Source organism: Notolepis coatsorum, assembly GCF_963971535.1.
Source record: "Notolepis coatsorum genome assembly, chromosome: 17".
Taxonomy (NCBI): Eukaryota; Metazoa; Chordata; class Actinopteri; order Aulopiformes; family Paralepididae; genus Notolepis; species Notolepis coatsorum.
Window position 1 is genome coordinate 107284996 of NC_140181.1, and position 21412 is coordinate 107306407.

Consider the following 21412-nt stretch of genomic DNA (forward strand, 5'->3'; position numbering starts at 1 on the left):
CCGATTATTTTTTCAAAATAAAATATTTGTATTTATTTTTATACACAAAACAAGACAAACACAATACAGTAACAATAACAATAACAAGACCTCACACTACCACAATAATAATAACAACAATGACATTAGCAATAACTAAACGAATAAACACAGAACATAACATAAAAAATCTACTTATACTATTACACAATAGACACCACAAAAGACAATTCTTTTTTTTGTGTGTTTAAATTCCCATAGCATTTTTAAAACCACAGTGCTGCCAAATAGCCACATGGTGTACTACACTGCTCCATCACTTATTTATATTCATTATACATTTCTTTTATACATTTTTTTGAAAAATAACATTCTGTGGCCTGTTTTGATGTTTTGGCATCTGGGAGTACAAAGATATACCGGTAGTCCTATACTTACTCCATACAGTAGGTGCAAGAGTAGGCTACTTCTAACAGGAACAATATTGCACTGGCACACAGACAGAACAGTGTTTCCTCTACAATACTGTGGGTTTTCTACAGACCGCCAGAGGGGATTGGATGGGGGAAGGGTAATGGAATGTAAATTAAACTCTCCTTTGCACCCCCCAACCCCCTTTTTTTCTCCTTTTTTTTGAAGGATCTGTACAATTTTCGGAAGTGGGGGGTTTGTTAAACACAACCCTTGCATATTCCTATGGCAAGTGAGTTAAGTCCTCATGGGTTATGATGAATGACGGGGGAACCTCTTATTGGCAAAGGCTTTGAAATCTGATGGATCCCTCTGTACTGCAACCCTAATGCTCTCTGAGTAACCACCTCACTACTGCAAGCCTATGCTCTCTGGGGTTGGGTACCGTTCACATTTGAACCGATAGCGGTACCCAACGGTACCTTTTTTCTGTACTTTAGTCTTAAAAATGTAATCTACCTACCTCAGTTGTAAAAAAAATTCCAAACTTCAAATAGTTTATTATCATTATTATGTATTTAGAACAATTTGTTAATATATATATAATATATAATATTGCAGCGAGCGTTGTCTGCATCTATCAATCAATGGCTAACCACCCGTAGGTCTAACTTCAAGTCTAGGGGGGAACGTGCTTTTGCGGTCGCAGCTCCTGACCTCTGGAAGAGCATCCCCATGTCCATTAAATCTGCCCCCTCCATCGAGTCTTTTAAATCAAAACTCAAAACCCACCTATATCGCCTGGCCTTCCCTGACTCACTTTGACTCTTGCCTTACTTGTTGACGTGTTGTTCTGTTTTTCCTTTGTCTATCCGTTGATTGTTTTTTTTTCTGTTTATTTTATACTTTTCTTTGTTCTTAGCTTAGCTATGTGAAGCACTTTGGTTGACAAGCGTCATGTTTAAACGTGCTATATAAATACATTTGATTGATTGATTGATTGTCTGCATCTAGCTTTGTAAAGAGTAACCACACTTTTTTTACAGTACCGAAATGTAGCACCGGTGGATCTCACGTGAATCGGTACTCGGTAGTACCGACGTGATTTGGTCGATACCCTTAAAAGTACGGGATTCGGTTCCCATTTACATTACATTTACATTTAGTCATTTAGCTGACGCTTTTATCCAAAGCGACTTACAAGTTCTGTACGACAAGTCATCAGGAAGGGTACAACTCTATCAGCTGAGTAACAATGTTCATCAAAGTGTTGCGTGTTACAGTATAGGCAGTGGTGCAGTCGTAATATGGGAACTGGTAACACGCCACGCGCGCCGGACCGCCGGTACGTGCTTGCGCACAGAACAGATTTTTTTTTTTTTTTTTTAAATAGCGAAGCTGAAAAAGGTAGCAGGAACATTAGAACAGAGAACATTAGAACATATACAATTAGTCAACTGAATGCTTTGTATCTTGTTTGCTAATTCAGGTTAAAGACAGCCAATTTAACCAGCATATTAAGAGAGCAAGACTGTCTATCTGGTGTATGTTATGATGAATTAAAAATGGGGGACCCTGATGAACAGACAGCTGACCAAGCGAACACTGACTCGACATAACGTTACCCCGTTTCCAACGTTAAGTCGAGTTCATTCATACTACACTAGTACACGTATGATCAATCCAATAATGAACACATATGTATATCTTGTCATTTTAAACAAGTTACCATTCATTCATTCATTCACCCATTATGCATCACCCGCAGCAAAATTAAATGTTATAGTTCAACAACAACATGCTGTGTTGAGAGAGCGAGAGAGAGAGAGCGAGAGAGAGAGAGCAAGAGAGAGAGAGAGCGAGAGAGAGAGCGAGAGAGAGCGAGAGAGAGAGCAAGAGAGAGAGAGAGAGAGAGAGAGAGAGAGAGAGAGAGAGAGAGAGAGAGACAGCATTAACTCACTTTGTTTAGTTAAAACGTGGTCCAGGAGGGCTTGATAAAGTGTATATGTCCACTGTCCCACAGTCCCAGACTGTTGATGTATATCCACTGTCCAGACTGCATCCAGCTAGCCATATAGCTTCTTGTTAGCCAAGTTAGGCACAAGTACTGTGATGAGCTGTGTCTTTGCCCATTTCTGCGTTGAACAGCCTGCAAACTACCTGGCGTTCTATCGCCCTGCTCTAAGACAAACTCTAACCTTAACCAACTTTGAAAGAGTGCCTAAGCTTAACCGTCGAAAGAACTTGCCGTCATGCTCTAAGACAGGGGTTCCCAAACTTTTCAGGCCGGGACCCAGAAAATAAGGCGTCAGAAAGCCGCGGCCCAATGCACATCGCCAGGCTTTCTTTTTTTTTTTTTTTTGTCAGGCGGTTGATTTTTTAAGCCAAATATCACTTCAATCCTATTAAGTTATGAGAGGGCTAACTTGTTGCAAAATAATAATGATAATAATAATAGCCTAATTAAAATACTATTGTTGCTTCGGTTGTTTTCAGCGTTTTATGTGCATAATCTGTTATTTAGTTTGAAATGTTCGTTGAAATATGTAGATTTTCCGTTTTAGTTTATTTATTAAGTTAAAGGGGAGATGAAGCAGTGAACAATGTGATCCTAGTTTGTTTGTTGTGTACCTTGTGTAAGACAGGGTCCTATAATAAAATGTGAAATCCTGCTTATTTGTCTGAAAAATCAAATATAATTTCCCTGTTTTCGCCATGGGCGCGGCCATTTTGTTGCTGAGCCAACGTGAGCCTGAGCCAACGTGCCAACAACACTGTTTTTTTCACTGGTAGTTTGTGGAAATTAACCAACTTTCCTCTCTTTCACACGGTAAAATTAGTTTGAACAGCCAGGAGCAATACAAACAGAACCACCGCGGTCCCGTTGTTTTGTAGGCAACATTTTATTTACTGACTGACCCATTCACTATAGGCAGCTAACCAGCAGTGTATACACCAAACCAGCCCCATGACGTCAGCAACAAAATGGCCACGCCCATAATGATAAATGCTTCAAAAATGCACATAACAAATCGTTTTTTCTTAGAAACTGCTTATTTTTATAACGTGATTTTTTCTGTGGCTTATCTAAATACTAATGTGATGCTATGAATATGTATTTATCGCTATGCTTCATCTCCACTTTAATATAAAACCATATAGTCACATTTTAGAATACAATAGAATAGAATTTTAGAATACAACTAGAAACACAACACAGGCCTGCTTCTAAGTTCAGTGGCCTGACAATTTTTTTTTTTTTTTTTTTAATCATCTCGCGGCCCACCCGTGGCTGCTCGCGGCCCACCTTTGGGTCGCGACCCCGACTTTGGGAACCACTGCTCTAAGACAAACTCTAACCTTAACCAACTTCGAAGAGTAACTAAGCCTAACCAGTGTAGAAACTGACGTCGGCCAATCAGAGAGCGTCTCTGAGAAATGCGGCTACGGAAAGTATAGACGCTGCTTGCTTAGATGATATAGATCGCTTGAAAATGCGCTCGGCTTCCATCATATTACATCATATTTCAACGCACAGTGCGTTACGCACTGATAGGCGAAATTTATTTGGTTGACCTATTTCATTGGCTGTGAGGAAACAGTCATCTCCCGCCTCGACTACTGCAACGCACTGCTAGCTGGCCTCCCGGCCACTGCCACCAAGCCTCTTCAACTCATTCAAAACGCAGCGGCCCGCCTGATATCAAACCTACCGAAGTCGGCCCATGTCACCCCACTTCTTAGGGACCTGCGGTCCTGCACTGGCTCCCCATTGCTGCACGTATCCGCTTCAAGGCCCTCGACCTAGCATACCGTGCAGCAAAGGGAACCGCTCCCGCCTACCTCCGGTCAATGGTCTCTAACTACACACCCTCAAGACCCCTACGCTCTGCATCTTCTGGCCGCCTCAGATCTACTCCTATCCAAGCTCCCGGAGGGTCATCAAAGAGAAGCCGCCTATTCTCAGTCCTTGCCCCACAATGGTGGAATGAACTACCCATCCCAGTTAGGACAGCCGAATCCCGTCCAATCTTTCGCCGTCGACTAAAGACTCACTTCTTCAACCACTATCTGAAATGATTAAAAAAAAATAAAAAATCTAACCCTGACTAACCTTACTGTCATGCACTTGTCCTAATAAACTAACCTACACTGTAACACGCAACACTTTGATGAACATTGTTACTCAGCTGATAGAGTTGCACCCTTCTTGCTGTCTTGTCGTACAGAACTTGTAAGTCGCTTTGGATAAAAGCGTCAGCTAAATGACTAAATGTAAATGTAAACAGCGATGAAACCAGTGCACGCCCTGCCGTGCGCGATACAAGTCGCCCGGCCTGAGAGCTATAGTTACTAGTGACTTCCTGTGAATGAAAAACAATTATTTATAATTTTGATATATTAACGTTATATTGTGGATTGGAAACACAAACATACTTAAAATTAGTAAATATTATTCATTTTAAACATGTTTATTTTATTTCTAGGGCTAAAAAAAAAAAAAAAAAAAAAAAAAATCTTCTCTTCTCTTTTAACCAGGGAGGGCGGCGCTCTAGCGCCCACTATGGACAAACCGCCACTGGTTGCAGTAGTCGAGGCAGGAGATGACGATTGGACGAGGAGTTGGGTGGCTTCTTTTGTCAGGAAGGGGCGGATCCTTCTGACGTTGCTCAGGAGGAATCTGCAGGTTCTGGTTGTCGCTGCGATGTGAGCAGAGAAGTTCAACTGGTCGTCGAGGACAACACCAAGGTTCTTGGCGGTCGGGGACGCGGTCACAGCTGCATTCTCGACTGTGATGGAAATGTCGGTCAGGGGGAGCAATTCTGTTTTGCTTAGGTTCAGTTTGAGGTGGTTGGTCGTCATCCAGGCGGAGATGTCGGACAGACAGGCCGAGATCCGCTCAGAGACATGGATATCTGAGGGAAGGAAGGAGAGGAAGAGTTGAGTATCATCGGCATAACAATGATATGAGAAGCCATGAGACGTGATAATGTTACCCAGTGATTTAGTGTAGAGGGAGAAGAGAAGGGGTCCTAGGACCGAGCCCTGGGGGACACCCGTCCGCAGGGGGCGGGTGGCCGACAGGGTCCCTCTCCATGACACTTGGTAGGAGCGGTCATTGAGGATGATGTCAGCCATGTCATGTTAGGTACCCATCCCTAATGCTCTCTGCTGGGCTGTGAGTATAACCACCTCACTGTACTGCTGTGTCACTGGAACCCGCTATCAAACAGCATAATCAGGTGGGGAATCGTACAATTTTTCATTTCCCACTAGGCATCCATTAATCTCCGAGCTCAAAGACAGCTGTGCTGACTTCATACATGCCTGATATGTGTGCATTAGTGTGGGTCGGTGTGCAAGTGCAAAATCAGCTAAGATTTGTATTGCTTCTGAGAAACAAAATGAAGCGAATTGGTAACAATTGGTAACAAGTTCATTTCGGCAAAGGTTCTTCATTATTCAAATTGTAAAAACAGAGCCTGATTAGCATATATGCAGAGAGGCTTTGCATGCTTGACATCCTCTCATACCCCTCTGCTGGAAATAGCCATGCACACATCATCCTCTGATTACATTGATATGTAGATTCATGCATCAGCAAAGATTAGTTATTCATTAATGTGTTTGCTTTGAGTTTCTCGGGTGAGTGTACCTCAGACACAAAGTCTGGGGCGATTGAAATGCACCAGAAAAAAAGAAATAGTCACGAATGAGCAAATAAATAAATAATAATACAGTTTTTAAACCCAATAAGGCAGCTGCTTGGCTGCTCCAAGTATACAGGGTTCAAAAAGAAGAACAACAAAAAAGAAACCTAATTATCAGCCGTTTCATCCTCAAAGCGGAATTAGTGTCTCCTTCAGAGTGGGCTGTGAGGATGAATCATTATGGGCTGTGAGGATGAATCATTATGGGCTGTGAGGATGAATCATTATGGGCTGTGAGGATGAATCATTATGGGCTGTGAGGATGAATCATTATGGGCTGTGAGGATGAAACATTACGGGCTGTGAGGATGAATCATTATGGGCTGTGAGGATGAATCATTATGGGCTGTGAGGATGAATCATTATGGGCTGTGAGGATGAATCATTATGGGCTGTGAGGATGAATCATTATGGGCTGTGAGGATGAATGAGGATGAATCATTATGGGCTGTGAGGATGAATGAGGATGAATCATTATGGGCTGTGAGGATGAATGATGATGAATCATTATGGAATGTGAGGATGAATGAGGATGAATCATTATGGGCTGTGAGGATGAATGAGGATGAATCATTATGGGATGTGAGGATGAATGAGGATGAATCATTGCGGGCTGTGAGAGTTTATCATCATTTCATGACAGCCTCACCAGTGTGTCCCTGTCCTCTCCCTCTCCACGCTGCCAGCGCTTTATAACTTTAAAAATAGGCTCTCCACCCAAACACACTGAACACAATGCCACGAAAACCATGTCCCCTGCTCGCCTCACTCTGTCTCACCCTGTCTCACCCTGTCTCACTCTGTCTCACCCTCTCTCACCCTGTCTCACCCTGTCTCACCCTGTCTCACTCTGTCTCACCTTGTCTCACTCTGTCTCACCCTGTCTCACCATGTCTCACCCTGTCTCACCCTGTCTCACCCTCTCTCACCCTCTCTCACCCTGTCTCACCCTGTCTCACCCTGTCTCACCCTGCCTCACCCTGTCTCACCCTGTCTCACCCTGTCTCACCCTGTCTCACCCTGCCTCACCCTGTCTCACCATGTCTCACTCTGTCTCACCCTGTCTCACCTCTGTCTCACCCTGTCTCACTATGTCTCACCCTGTCTCACTCTGTCTCACCCTGTCTCACCCTGCCTCACCCTGTCTCACCCTGTCTCACCCTGTCTCACTCTGTCTCACCCTGTCTCACCCTGTCTCACCCTGTCTCACCCTGTCTCACCCTGCCTCACCCTGTCTCACCCTGCCTCACCCTGTCTCACTCTGTCTCACCCTGTCTCACCCTGTCTCACCCTGTCTCACCCTGCCTCACCCTGCCTCACCCTGTCTCACCCTGTCTCACCCTGTCTCACCTCTGTCTCACCCTGTCTCACCCTGTCTCACCCTGTCTCACCCTGCCTCACCCTGTCTCACCCTGCCTCACCCTGCCTCACCCTGTCTCACCCTGTCTCACCCTGTCTCACTCTGTCTCACCCTGTCTCACCCTGTCTCACTCTGTCTCACTCTGTCTCACCCTCCCTGTCTCACCCTGTCTCACTCTGTCTCACCCTGTCTCACTCTGTCTCACCCTGTCTCACCCTGTCTCACTCTGCCTCACCCTGTCTCACCCTGCCTCACCCTGGCTCACCCTGTCTCACTCTGTCTCACCCTGTCTCACCCTTCCTCACCCTGTCTCACCCTGCCTCACCCTGCCTCACCCTGTCTCACCCTGTCTCACCCTGTCTCACCCTGTCTCACTCTGTCTCACCCTGGCTCACCCTGCCTCACCCTGTCTCACCCTGTCTCACTCTGTCTCACCCTGTCTCACTCTGTCTCACCCTGTCTCACCCTGCCTCACCCTGTCTCACCTCACCCTGCCTCACCCTGCCTCACCCTGTCTCACCCTGTCTCACTCTGTCTCACCCTGTCTCACCCTGTCTCACTCTGTCTCACTCTGTCTCACTCTGTCTCACTCTGTCTCACCCTGTCTCACCCTGTCTCACCCTGCCTCACCCTGTCTCACCCTGCCTCACCCTGTCTCACCCTGCCTCACTCTGTCTCACCCTGTCTCACCCTGTCTCACTCTGTCTCACTCTGTCTCACCCTGTCTCACCCTGTCTCACCCTGCCTCACCCTGTCTCACCCTGTCTCACCCTGTCTCACCCTTTCTCACCCTGCCTCACCCTGTCTCACCTCACCATGTCTCACCCTGTCTCACCCTGCCTCACCCTGTCTCACCCTGTCTCACCCTGTCTCACCCTGTCTCACTCTGTCTCACCCTGTCTCACCCTGTCTCACCTCACTCTGTCTCACCCTGTCTCACCCTGTCTCACCCTGTCTCACTCTGTCTCACCCTGTCTCACCCTGCTCACCTCACTCTGTCTCACCCTGTCTCACCCTGTCTCACTCTGTCTCACCCTGTCTCACCCTGTCTCACTCTGTCTCACCCTGTCTCACTCTGTCTCACCTCTGTCTCACCCTGTCTCACTCTGTCTCACCCTGTCTCACCCTGTCTCACCCTGTCTCACCCTGTCTCACCCTGTCTCACCTCTGTCTCACTCTGTCTCACCCTCCCTGTCTCACCCTGTCTCACCCTGTCTCACCTCTGTCTCACTCTGTCTCACCCTGTCTCACCTCTGTCTCACTCTGTCTCACCTCACCCTGTCTCACTCTGTCTCACCCTGTCTCACCCTGTCTCACCCTGTCTCACCCTGTCTCACCATGTCTCACCCTGTCTCACTCTGTCTCACCCTGTCTCACCCTGTCTCACCCTGTCTCACTCTGTCTCACCTCTGTCTCACCCTGTCTCACCCTGTCTCACCTCTGTCTCACCCTGTCTCACCCTGTCTCACCTCACCCTGTCTCACTCTGTCTCACCCTGTCTCACCCTGTCTCACCTCTGTCTCACCCTGTCTCACCCTGTCTCACCCTGTCTCACTCTGTCTCACCCTGTCTCACCCTGCCTCACCCTCTCTCACTCTGCCTCACCCTGTCTCACCCTGTCTCACCCTGCCTCACTCTGTCTCACCTCACTCTGTCTCACCCTGTCTCACCCTGTCTCACCCTGTCTCACCTCTGTCTCACCCTGTCTCACCTCTGTCTCACCCTGTCTCACTCTGTCACACCCTGTCTCACCCTGTCTCACCTCTGTCTCACCCTGTCTCACCCTGTATCACCCTGTCTCACTCTGTCTCACCCTGTCTCACCTCTGTCTCACCCTGTCTCACCCTGTCTCACCCTGTCTCACTCTGTCTCACCCTGTCTCACCCTGTCTCACTCTGTCTCACCTCACTCTGTCTCACCCTGTCTCACTCTGTCTCACCCTGTCTCACCTCTGTCTCACCCTGTCTCACCCTGTCTCACCTCTGTCTCACCCTGTCTCACTCTGTCTCACCTCTGTCTCACCCTGTCTCACCCTGTATCACCCTGTCTCACTCTGTCTCACCCTGTCTCACCCTGTCTCACCTCTGTCTCACCCTGTCTCACCCTGTCTCACCCTGTCTCACCCTGTCTCACTCTGTCTCACCTCACTCTGTCTCACCCTGCCTCACCCTGTCTCACCCTGTCTCACCCTGCCTCACCCTGTCTCACCCTGGCTCACCCTGCCTCACCCTGTCTCACCCTGTCTCACCCTGTCTCACTCTGTCTCACCCTGTCTCACCCTGTCTCACTCTGTCTCACCCTGTCTCACCCTGTCTCACCCTGTCTCACTCTGTCTCACTCTGTCTCACCCTGTCTCACCCTGTCTCACCCTGTCTCACCCTGTCTCACTCTGTCTCACCCTCTCTCACCCTGTCTCACCCTGTCTCACCCTGTCTCACCCTGTCTCACCCTGCCTCACCCTGTCTCACCCTGCCTCACCCTGTCTCACTCTGTCTCACCCTGTCTCACCCTGTCTCATCCTGTCTCACCCTGTCTCACCCTGCCTCACCCTGTCTCACCCTGTATCACCCTGTCTCACCCTGTCTCACCCTGTCTCACTCTGTCTCACTCTGTCTCACCCTGTCTCACCTCACCCTGTCTCACCTCTGTCTCACCCTGCCTCACCCTGTCTCACCCTGTCTCACTCTGTCTCACCCTGTCTCACCCTGTCTCACCTCTGTCTCACCCTGTCTCACCCTGTCTCACCCTGTCTCACTCTGTCTCACCCTGTCTCACCCTGTCTCACCCTGTCTCACCTCTGTCTCACCCTGCCTCACCCTGTCTCACCCTCCCTGTCTCACCCTGTCTCACCCTGTCTCACTCTGTCTCACCCTGTCTCACCCTGCCTCACCCTGTCTCACCCTGCCTCACCCTGTCTCACCCTGTCTCACCTCTGTCTCACCCTGCCTCACCCTGTCTCACCCTCCCTGTCTCACCCTGTCTCACCCTGTCTCACTCTGTCTCACCCTGTCTCACTCTGTCTCACCATGTCTCACCCTGTCTCACCTCTGTCTCACCCTGTCTCACCCTGTCTCACTCTGTCTCACCCTGTCTCACCCTGTCTCACTCTGTCTCACCCTGTCTCACCCTGCCTCACCCTGTCTCACCCTGCCTCACCCTGTCTCACCCTGTCTCACCTCTGTCTCACCCTGCCTCACCCTGTCTCACCCTCCCTGTCTCACCCTGTCTCACCCTGTCTCACTCTGTCTCACCCTGTCTCACTCTGTCTCACCATGTCTCACCCTGTCTCACCTCTGTCTCACCCTGTCTCACCCTGTCTCACTCTGTCTCACCCTGTCTCACCCTGTCTCACCCTGTCTCACTCTGTCTCACCCTGTCTCACCTCACCATGTCTCACCCTGTCTCACCCTGTCTCACTCTGTCTCACCCTGTCTCACCCTGTCTCACCTCACCCTGTCTCACCTCTGTCTCACCCTGCCTCACCCTGTCTCACCCTGTCTCACTCTGTCTCACCCTGTCTCACCCTGTCTCACCTCTGTCTCACCCTGTCTCACCCTGTCTCACCCTGTCTCACTCTGTCTCACCCTGTCTCACCCTGTCTCACCCTGTCTCACCTCTGTCTCACCCTGCCTCACCCTGTCTCACCCTCCCTGTCTCACCCTGTCTCACCCTGTCTCACTCTGTCTCACCCTGTCTCACCCTGCCTCACCCTGTCTCACCCTGCCTCACCCTGTCTCACCCTGTCTCACCTCTGTCTCACCCTGCCTCACCCTGTCTCACCCTCCCTGTCTCACCCTGTCTCACCCTGTCTCACTCTGTCTCACCCTGTCTCACTCTGTCTCACCATGTCTCACCCTGTCTCACCTCTGTCTCACCCTGTCTCACCCTGTCTCACTCTGTCTCACCCTGTCTCACCCTGTCTCACTCTGTCTCACCCTGTCTCACCCTGCCTCACCCTGTCTCACCCTGCCTCACCCTGTCTCACCCTGTCTCACCTCTGTCTCACCCTGCCTCACCCTGTCTCACCCTCCCTGTCTCACCCTGTCTCACCCTGTCTCACTCTGTCTCACCCTGTCTCACTCTGTCTCACCATGTCTCACCCTGTCTCACCTCTGTCTCACCCTGTCTCACCCTGTCTCACTCTGTCTCACCCTGTCTCACCCTGTCTCACCCTGTCTCACTCTGTCTCACCCTGCCTCACCTCTGTATCACCCTCTCTCACCCTGCCTCACCCTGTCTCACCCTGTCTCACCCTGCCTCACCCTGTCTCACCTCACCTCGCACCCAAAATGGGAGCTGTTCGACGTTTAGATAGACGTGTTATTCTATAATAGGAAATATGTGATGTGACATAGAATGTATATATTTATAATATATCAACCGATATTGATATTTGTGTCTTTTATTAATATGGAATATCAGTTTATGAACAAGCGATATTAATTTGATGTACTTGAACTATGATTATATTTATATAGATCACATCAAAGGCCAAGGGAACCCTGTAGGGCAGGGGTAGGCAACCCTAGGCATGTGTGCGGGGGCATTTTCATAGGCACAGGGGGCAGCATTAAAAAAATATATATATAAAAAATATATATATATATATATTTTTTGCTTTGAAATATTATAGTGAAATATTTTGCACTGTTGTCGCATTTATCTTGTTGAAATCCTCTGACAGGTTCTTTTTACTACCACATATTTAATTGAGACCCTTTATTTGTTTATTATTTCAATTTACCTGGAAATACATTGCTACATCATTCAGTAACATTTGCAGAGCCTTATAACAAAAATATTATTACGGTCACCATTGTGACCAGTGGGATTAATCAACACATTTTATTATTTATTTTTCTATTTCATTGAACATTGCACATCGTCACCCTCTTAAAATAATGGCCTAAGTCATTTTTTGGATTTTTTTTTTGCCTAACTCATATCTTCATGATGCTGGCCACCCTCTGGTACAAATGCCTACATCCTTAATTGAAAGGATCATGCTGTTTCTACCCTGGAAGAATATTGCCTATGTCAAGAGTGTGACTTAGGCAGTTTTATCTTTTGCCTAAGTCACAAGACATGCGACTTAGGCAATTTTACAACTTTTCAAGATGGCAGATGCTTCGAGAAGCAAGAAAAGCTACAGTCTGGATGAAGTAATTTCCATGATTCAGGGCTTGTCCCCTATTGGTAAGTGATAAGGTTTACTATAATATAGGCCAGGCTATACATGTTGTGTAGTTATTTAGTCTTTTACTGTCACAAATTATAGTTTAATTACAAACACAAAATAGTGAATGAATCCAAGCAGAGACGTCTCAAATAAATGCCATACAAGGGCAAAGGTGGCAACAAAATACCTGCGAAGGCTAAGGGTGCTCCCTGCAATTCAAAGTTCTGTCAACGAGTCAAGACTCGAGACTGCCAATCCATTACAGAAGAACAGAGGCAGTGGATATTTCAGAATGTTTGGTCGATGAACACCTGGGAAGAACGTAGATTATACATCAAAACTTTGGTCACAAAGGTTGCCATAAAGCAAAGGAAAGTTGCTGAAGAATCCAGGCGCAATGTGTCATTGTCCTACCAACTTAAACTTCAGGATGGAACGAGTCATAAAGTGTGCCAGGCACTTTTTTCTTCTACACTTGGTCTCCATGAAAGAACCATTAGACACTGGCTGAATGAAGACACCATCGACCATGACAGACAAGCAGCAGCCCCGCCAACTAAATCTGGACCTAAGAGTGGCAAGCATGCAAAGCTGGAAACTGACGTCACAGATTTCCTTAAGGACTGGTTGAAGGACCTACCCACTGTTGATTTGCATTACTGCAGAAGCACAGCGACCTACAAAGACAAGAAGTTCCTTCACCCAGGCACAACCATCTCCCAACTACATCGGGAATATCAACAAGCAGCTGCAACTGCTGGAGTGAAGGCCGTTGGGATACGGCATTTTACAGATGTGTTCCATGAAGGGAAGTATTCCGTATTCATTCCTCGAAAAGATCAGTGTGATGTTTGTGTTTCATTCAAGCATGGTAATATCAGTAAGGCCAAATATGATGCACATGTGATGGCAAAAGATGAAGCAAGACAAGATAAATCCCACGACAAGGATTCTGCAAACAATGAGAAGTCCGTTCGGACAATGGACTTTCAAGCCGTGCTGCTGTGTCCAAAAACCCAAGCCAGCTGCCTGTATTACAAAACAAAACTGCAGGTCCATAACTTTACCCTCTATGACTTGAAATCAAAGGAAGGGTACTGCTACATGTGGGACGAGACTCAGGGTGATCTCAGTAGCGAAGTATTCGCACACCTTCAATATCGCCATTTTGAAGGTTTGATCAAAGATCATCCAGAAATCAAGGAGATAGTAGTGTGGAGCGATGGTTGTGGTTATCAGAACCGCAATGCAAATGTGGCGAATGCATTTTCTGAGCTTGCCAGGAAATATGGGGTACTAATAACACAGAAGTACCTTGTTGCTGGACACATACAAATAGAGTGTGACAGCATGCATAGTACCATTGAACGTAAAATTATTACGGATATCATCACCCCGAGAGACTACGTGATCATACTCCAGACTGCAAGAATCAGACCATCACCCTACCATGTGAAGGTGGTCAAGCATGATGAAATCCTGAAATTGAATGGCTCTTACATCCTCAGCATCAGACCAGGCAAAAAAGCTGGAGATCCGACTGTACATAATTTGCGGGCTCTTCAGTTTAGCAGTGATGGCAAGGTCCATTACAAGCTATCCTTCTCGGAGAACTCATGGGAAGCACTGCCACAGAGGGTCCAGGTGCCAAACAAGCTGATGACATGGATTAGAATGTTTCCACATGCTCTGCCAATCACAGAGAGGAAGTTTCAGGACCTTCAGTCCATGAAACATGTCATGCCCACCGAGTGTCATCACTTCTTCGATAATTTGCCACATAAATAGGCATCAATCAATAGCTCTGCAAAGAAGAGCTGAAGGGAGAAGTGAGGAGAGGAACATGCCTCCCAGTGTTTGATTTTCCTGCCATTTGTTTGATTTTGAGTGATTTAACTACAATAAAAACCCAGTAAAGAAGAGCTGGGGGGAGAAGTGAGGAGAGGAACATGCCTCCTCAGTGTTTGATTCACCTGGCATGTTTGATTTAGCCAAGAGTGATGTAGGAGCCAAAGCTATATATTTAGGTTATTGTATTATATGAATGTTTATTTTTATAACCTTACATTGAAATGGCATTAGGAATATTGATTGGATTTAGATAAAGTCATTGAACCGTCTTATTTGTCATAATAGACAATTCTAGAACATTTGTGATGCCACAGTATGATGTCTGACCGAACGTTCTAGAACATTTGTGATGTCACAGTATGATGTCATGATCGAACGTTCTGGAACATTGGTGATGTGGGATATTCTGAAGAAGAATGTTTCTCAGTCAACCGAGGTTTGGATAATAACAAAGGTTTATTAACCAAACAGATAGAATACATAGAGAGAATGGCTGAGGGCTTCCCCCCAGGTGATCAGCTGAATTTACCCAGGTAAGAAGACCTGGATAGATCTCGGGAGGAGATCTATATAGTTAACAGGGGGGGGTGTGGTCCCATTTGATAGGTCAGATGGGGGGGGGGGGTACAGGTAATGGGGACACAGGGGAGGGGAGTGTCTTATTCCACAGAGAGGGGGGGGGGCACAGGTAAGGGGATATAGGGGAGGGGACTATATTTACATGAGAACATTAGATATTATACCACAATACTCACTTTTCTTTCTTATAATGTGGGTGAGATTAATGTATAATATACCAGGATTGTTTGGAACAGGTAAAAGTGAAAATAGAAAACAATTAAAATAATGAAAATTTTGGCCAATGTGATCTGGTTGTTGGCATAATAGTTTAAAATAGAATTATTTACATACATGATTCATGACATGATCGACTGGACTGCGGTCTGTGTTATTTTGATATCAGAGATGTGGGAATAGATATCACCCTTTTCTTTTATTTATCGCTCAAAATACCTATATCAATGAGTGGTCCTCATCTCTGATATCAAACAACAATTAACATAATCATTAGAAGCTATCGCTGTGCAAATATCTTGGCATACCTTCAGTCGTTCATGTCGTGACTGACGGGGAGCTAATGTGATTGTTGTGCATACATGCATCGTAATAAACCAATTAAATACATGCACTGTCTCTGTGTGGTCAGAGTGCACAGGGTGAAAAAACAAAATTGTGTGCATAATTATTAGGAATAGGATTTACACATAAGGATTAACTTAGTGGCTAATGTGTACAAAAACATTTAAAACCGTTAATCTAGTGGTTTGTATAAAAACTGATATAAAAGGTGATTATGATAATCGTTATGCATTGTTCTAGTATTTTGCTGTGGTGTATACTATCAATGGTCAAAACAAACTTGGTGACTTGGAATAAACCAACTGGTTCTGTCTTGTTAACAATATAATTTTCAATGTGACTCTGTGATCATTCCTTATTGTTATTATAAATTGGTTATTGCAATCTTATTGGTTGTATTTCATCATATTCTTAGTTCATAATTTTCTTGATACATATGAACTTTGTGAAACAGCTCTTGTTTGTGAATCTGACAGTTGCTGCGTCGCTGTTGACCATCTGTTCTCTGCCAGGGATGTGTCTTTCTGTGGTGACCTGCTGTGTGTTGAACGTATCGTACATTCAGTTGATGTTTCTGTGAGCCTGTCGTGTGGCAGTAAGACAGTAAAAAGTAAATAAATACATAACAATTTTGACAATGTGTGTTCAGAAGTCTCTTGGTCCACAGGTCTCATTTGCTATGTGTCTCTTCTTGACGATGCAGTCGGGAATATTCACTGGTCGCCGTCCATTCCCTGTCAAGGGTCACTTGTAGCAGTCAACTATAGTGGTCTTGCAGACTCTTTTCCTGGAGCCTGCGCTGCTCTCCATCACCACCACATGTCTGCCACTGTGCTCACGCTTGGCCCCCATCAGGCCCAGAGACATGGCGGTAGGGTGGTCTTGAACGTGCTGTGTGGTGGTTGGTCCCCCGCTCCCCGTCATCGCGGTACCAGAGGGGCGAGGGTTTGCTGGTGTAGTGGCTTGTCTGTAGGACGCTCTCTCTCACACGGATGACAATCTTGTCATGGGAATCCACCTTGATGGTCGGGGCTTTGGTTCCCATCTGCAGGTGATGGGTTTGGTCTGCCGTGGTCTGCAGTGCCGGGGTGGAGGCCGTCAAAGGTTGATCTCCTCTTCGTCAGTGTCTCCTTGGTCAGTCTCCTTCGTGGTCCCCTGCTCCACTTTCTTGGGGATGTCTGTGGGCTGGGTTGGATGGCGGTTCTCCCACGGTTGCTGTCGTCGTTCTGGTTGTGTCCGCAGCTCCTTGGCGGCGTCCCTGGTGATAGTATGCTGTCGTGGGTCGCTCAGGTCGCTGGGTTGTGTTCCTCCTTGCCTGGTCGCACCGTCGTTCGTGGTTCAGGTCACGCGTCGTCTCACTCCTTCTCACTTGTCGTGTCCTCTCACCAATATGATCTGAGGATGATAAAATTGCCTTAGAAAACCTCCTCACATAAATTATTCAACGCCTTTCTGCTAAAGAGGAAAATCATTTTGGGATTAATTCAATTCATTGTAAATAAAATCACTTAATTGAAAATAGGAAATGCAAGCCAATTGCATTAGCAGTGATTCCTTATGCCTTAGAAGGTCACATTCACTACAATCTTATCAGATCTTGTATCTAACTAGATCTTACAGCATTAGGCTTTAAATAAAATTTGTAAATGAATGGCCAAAGTCTTGAATCAGATAAAATAGCTATTTTTCTTCATAGTCTGTGATGTCAATTTTAATTTGATCTTACCTCAGGATGCGTTGGCTGTACCTCAGGATACTTACCTCGCCACGCCTTCTCTGGCGTTCTTCACGTCTCAGTGTGGCTCGTCATAATTTAGCATGGGGAAAAAAACATAAAACCTAGACAGCCAGTTAATTTTGCATGAAAACAATCATTCGTTTTGTCATCTAACCCTAACTAACCTTACTGTCATGCATTTGTCCTAATAAACTAACCTACACTGTAGCACTCAACACTCTGATGAACATTGTTATTCAGCTGATAGAGTTGTGCCCTGCCTGATGTCCTGTCGCACAGAACCTGTGAGTCGCTTTGGATAAAAGTGTCAGCTAAATGATCAATGTACCTTTACCTTGTACATTTAGATAATTGTGTTTCAATTTTGGTGGTTGATAATTTGCAGTCATGGAAAGTACTTGAAATTGCAAAGAGTTAGTGGTTAAGCAGAGAATAGAAGTAGGGGATAGTATGTTAAATTGTTTTCATCATTGATCTTTCATCTCAGGCACTTCTACTTTGTTTGGTGTTATTCAGACATCATATCTCTAATTTGTGTGCCTTCTTGAAAAGAGAGAGATGAAAACAACTGGTTAGTTATTCTTTTAGTATGGGAAATATGGTAGCCTTTCATAACTGCAAATTCATCACCTGTGTCTAATTCATGTTAATTAAGTGGCTCTCTGTTGCCATCCACCGCCAGGTGAGTCCACCAAGTCTGTGGTCACGAGTGCAGGCATTTGCATTGCTTTGTCTCCCAAGTGCCCACTCTGAAGAAATTTACATGTGGGTGTTTGGATGTAGATTTGTTCCAAATGGTCAATCGATTGTCTCTCAGCTCTGCACTGTCTCTCGGTTGACATGCAAATTGTTGGATTTTCTGTCTTTTGTGATACAATTTGGGTGTAGTCATGCACTGTTTTGCATCTCGCCTCAGAGCCAGATCTGTAAATACAAACACATGTTAATTTTCCACTCTTTTCTAAGACCATCTGAGTGGGTTCTCCTTGATTGTCTGTGAGCTTAACAAAACATCAGCTATTTCTCATCCATCCCGTCCTAGGATGTAATGATAGTGTTATCATTTATCAATCATATCGCATATGTACACAAGCATCATATGAATGTGGAACCACACATTTTGAATCATGTTTAAAAATGTCTTACAATGGAAAGGGCTAGTTATCTTTCATTGGTTCTTTAGATAAACACATTAACTCAAGTGAATATAACCTAAACATCTTACTTTTAAACATGATCTATGTTGTTTGTGCCCAAGTTTTCAACATTAAAAGCTTATAAAGCCTAATCTAACGCTGTTTATGTGGACTACAATTCCTGTACTGCCATATACTGGAAACCGGGAGTGTTTGTTTAACTCTCCGTATTGGTCAGTATGGCCAGTACGCCCACAGATGTATTATAATTCTGAAACAGACATTGTAATTAGCTTTATGTGACTTATAATGTGTAAATTAAAGCAACATAAACACTCAAGTGATCTGAGATAGTTGTAATTTACTGTAACTGAGATGATAGTTGTGTATGTACAGTTTCTACGTCAAATGACTCCCTTTTCTTGACTCCTTTTTTATCACAAACAGTACTGAATTTGCAAATCTGGTATGTCATAAATGTACAGATGTAGCAGTACTGACTATCTGTATGTCATGTATGTCATAATATGTCCTGATAAATTGAAAATGGGGGACCCTGATGTAAACAAGACAAAAGTCTTTCTCTGGTCTGCATCCCCTTAACGATTTGTGTGTATTGAGCTGTACTGTATTGTACCCATTCTGCAATCTGTTAATAAAGTTTTCAATCAATCAATCAAAGCATCTATATTTATGATTTTCATACTCACCGGGGAAGGCTGTTGTGTTGACGTCGTATATTATAATCGAATAGTGGTTCCAGAGGCTGTAGCACGTTACGTGTCGTCAATGCAATGTTCGGCTCGTTTCTCCGGTGGTCTGGGATAATGCACCCTGCATCTCGCCACCGCAACTCAACATTTTCCAATAGCAGCGCGCACATACATATACAAATAAAACATATACTACAAGTGGATTACACGCACCTTCGGCCTTGGGCACATTAAACCTTACCGTTCGCCCAATGATAGTTTCATATCGCACTTTTGTATGACGTCATCAGCCCATGCAACGTTCACGCGTTGTCATTCGCCTCGGAAATAACGCTTTGCAATCCTGCATACTAGTTCCGCGAGCTCTCAATAGCCTGGAATTTACCTAAACCAGCGTTTTGTTACCGAATGAACGCGCCTGTGCATATGTGAAACGTAAACAAACTGAAACGATAAAACTATACTTCCCCAAATGGTCGTTCCCGTGGGCCGCGGAAATTACTATCCTAGTTTGTCGCGTGAACTGCACCTCAATGTTATTCTCTGTATAACGGCACTCGTCTCAATGCTCGGCGCGATATCAGTCGGCATATTGTGCAAATACAAACGAGACTTTAAACAGACAAACAAACATTAATACATATAAGTTAACGTGTGTGAATATCTGACTGTATTGGATCGCTGTACGTTTAGTCGGCCAGCACTCTGCTGCGACAAGGCATTTATACCCTTGATCTATCTATACATCGTTTTTTAAAACATAACGACCGAATCCTGAACTTCGAAATTTAATAGCGATATATTAGATTATATATACCGTTTAATCATTACTCTCGGTCTCTTTTACTCGCGACTAATGTCCTGTTTAATGTACTTTCCGCGACTGATGTCCCGTTTAATGTACATTCACGTACTCCCGGGGCATCGCGTAATCATGTACTACTAGGACATCGCGTGATCATCTTCCCGCTATCTGTATTGATCAATTGGTTAATTTAATCCAAAATACATCGTTTTCAGGAATGGAAGAGATTGTGGGCTCAGTTTGAGGTTGAAACAATGAATATTATGACGCTACTCTGGTAATTTCTAATTATGATTCCATCAGCTTCTCGGTCCTAACTTCCCGCCTCTTTGCAAAGGAATCACAGAACGTTTTTAACAGAGTAGCGTTTTCAAGGATATCACATCATAATAAGCTCACGTATCTTCTTTTGTTGCCTATATTTTTAGTCTGAATTAGACTTGGGTTAGCAAACCAACAACCTTACTGTGTGCCTTAGCTTTTGGTCGGCTCCGACTCGACCAGGAATAGCACTTCAACCTTTGTGCCTAAACTTTTGGGAATAGCACATATAACCCATCCTTTCAGAACCGCCTGATAAGGACCCAGGTGCACGCGCGCCCTGGTAACGATTCTCAATACAGATCAGATATATTAATGCACATTATTCTTACTCAGCCATGATCTCAATATTTGACAACATTCTGTAATATTCACCTGGCACGTGACGCCAATTGTGGGATATTCTGAAGAAGAATGTTTCTCAGTCAACCGAGGTTTGGATAATAACAAAGGTTTATTAACCAAACAGATAGAATACATAGAGAGAATGGCTGAGGGCTTCCCCCCAGGTGATCAGCTGAATTTACCCAGGTAAGAAGACCTGGATAGATCTCGGGAGGAGATCTATATAGTTAACAGGGGGGGGTGTGGTCCCATTTGATAGGTCAGATGGGGGGGGGGTACAGGTAATGGGGACACAGGGGAGGGGAGTGTCTTATTCCACAGAGAGGGGGGGGCACAGGTAAGGGGATATAGGGGAGGGGACTATATTTACATGAGAACATTAGATATTATACCACAGTGATGTCACCGTATGATGTCATAACCGAACATTCTAGAACATTTATGTCTCTATATATAGTCCATATGTCCAAGAAAGGGTGCAGGGGGTTGGAGGAGGGCATGTGGCAGAGAGGGTAGAGCAGGAGGATAGAGAGAGGGTAAGGGAGGAGAAATTAGGTATTGTGGCCTTCGTGGCAGGGGTAGTTACTGGTATGGCAGAGGCTAAGGGTAGAACAGAGATGGTGAAGATGATTGTTAGGATAGCGGTTCAACATTTGGGAATGGAAGGTCTGGAATGGGAGGAGGTGGTTAGGGAATTGGGTGAGGGGGCTGAGAGGGACAGCT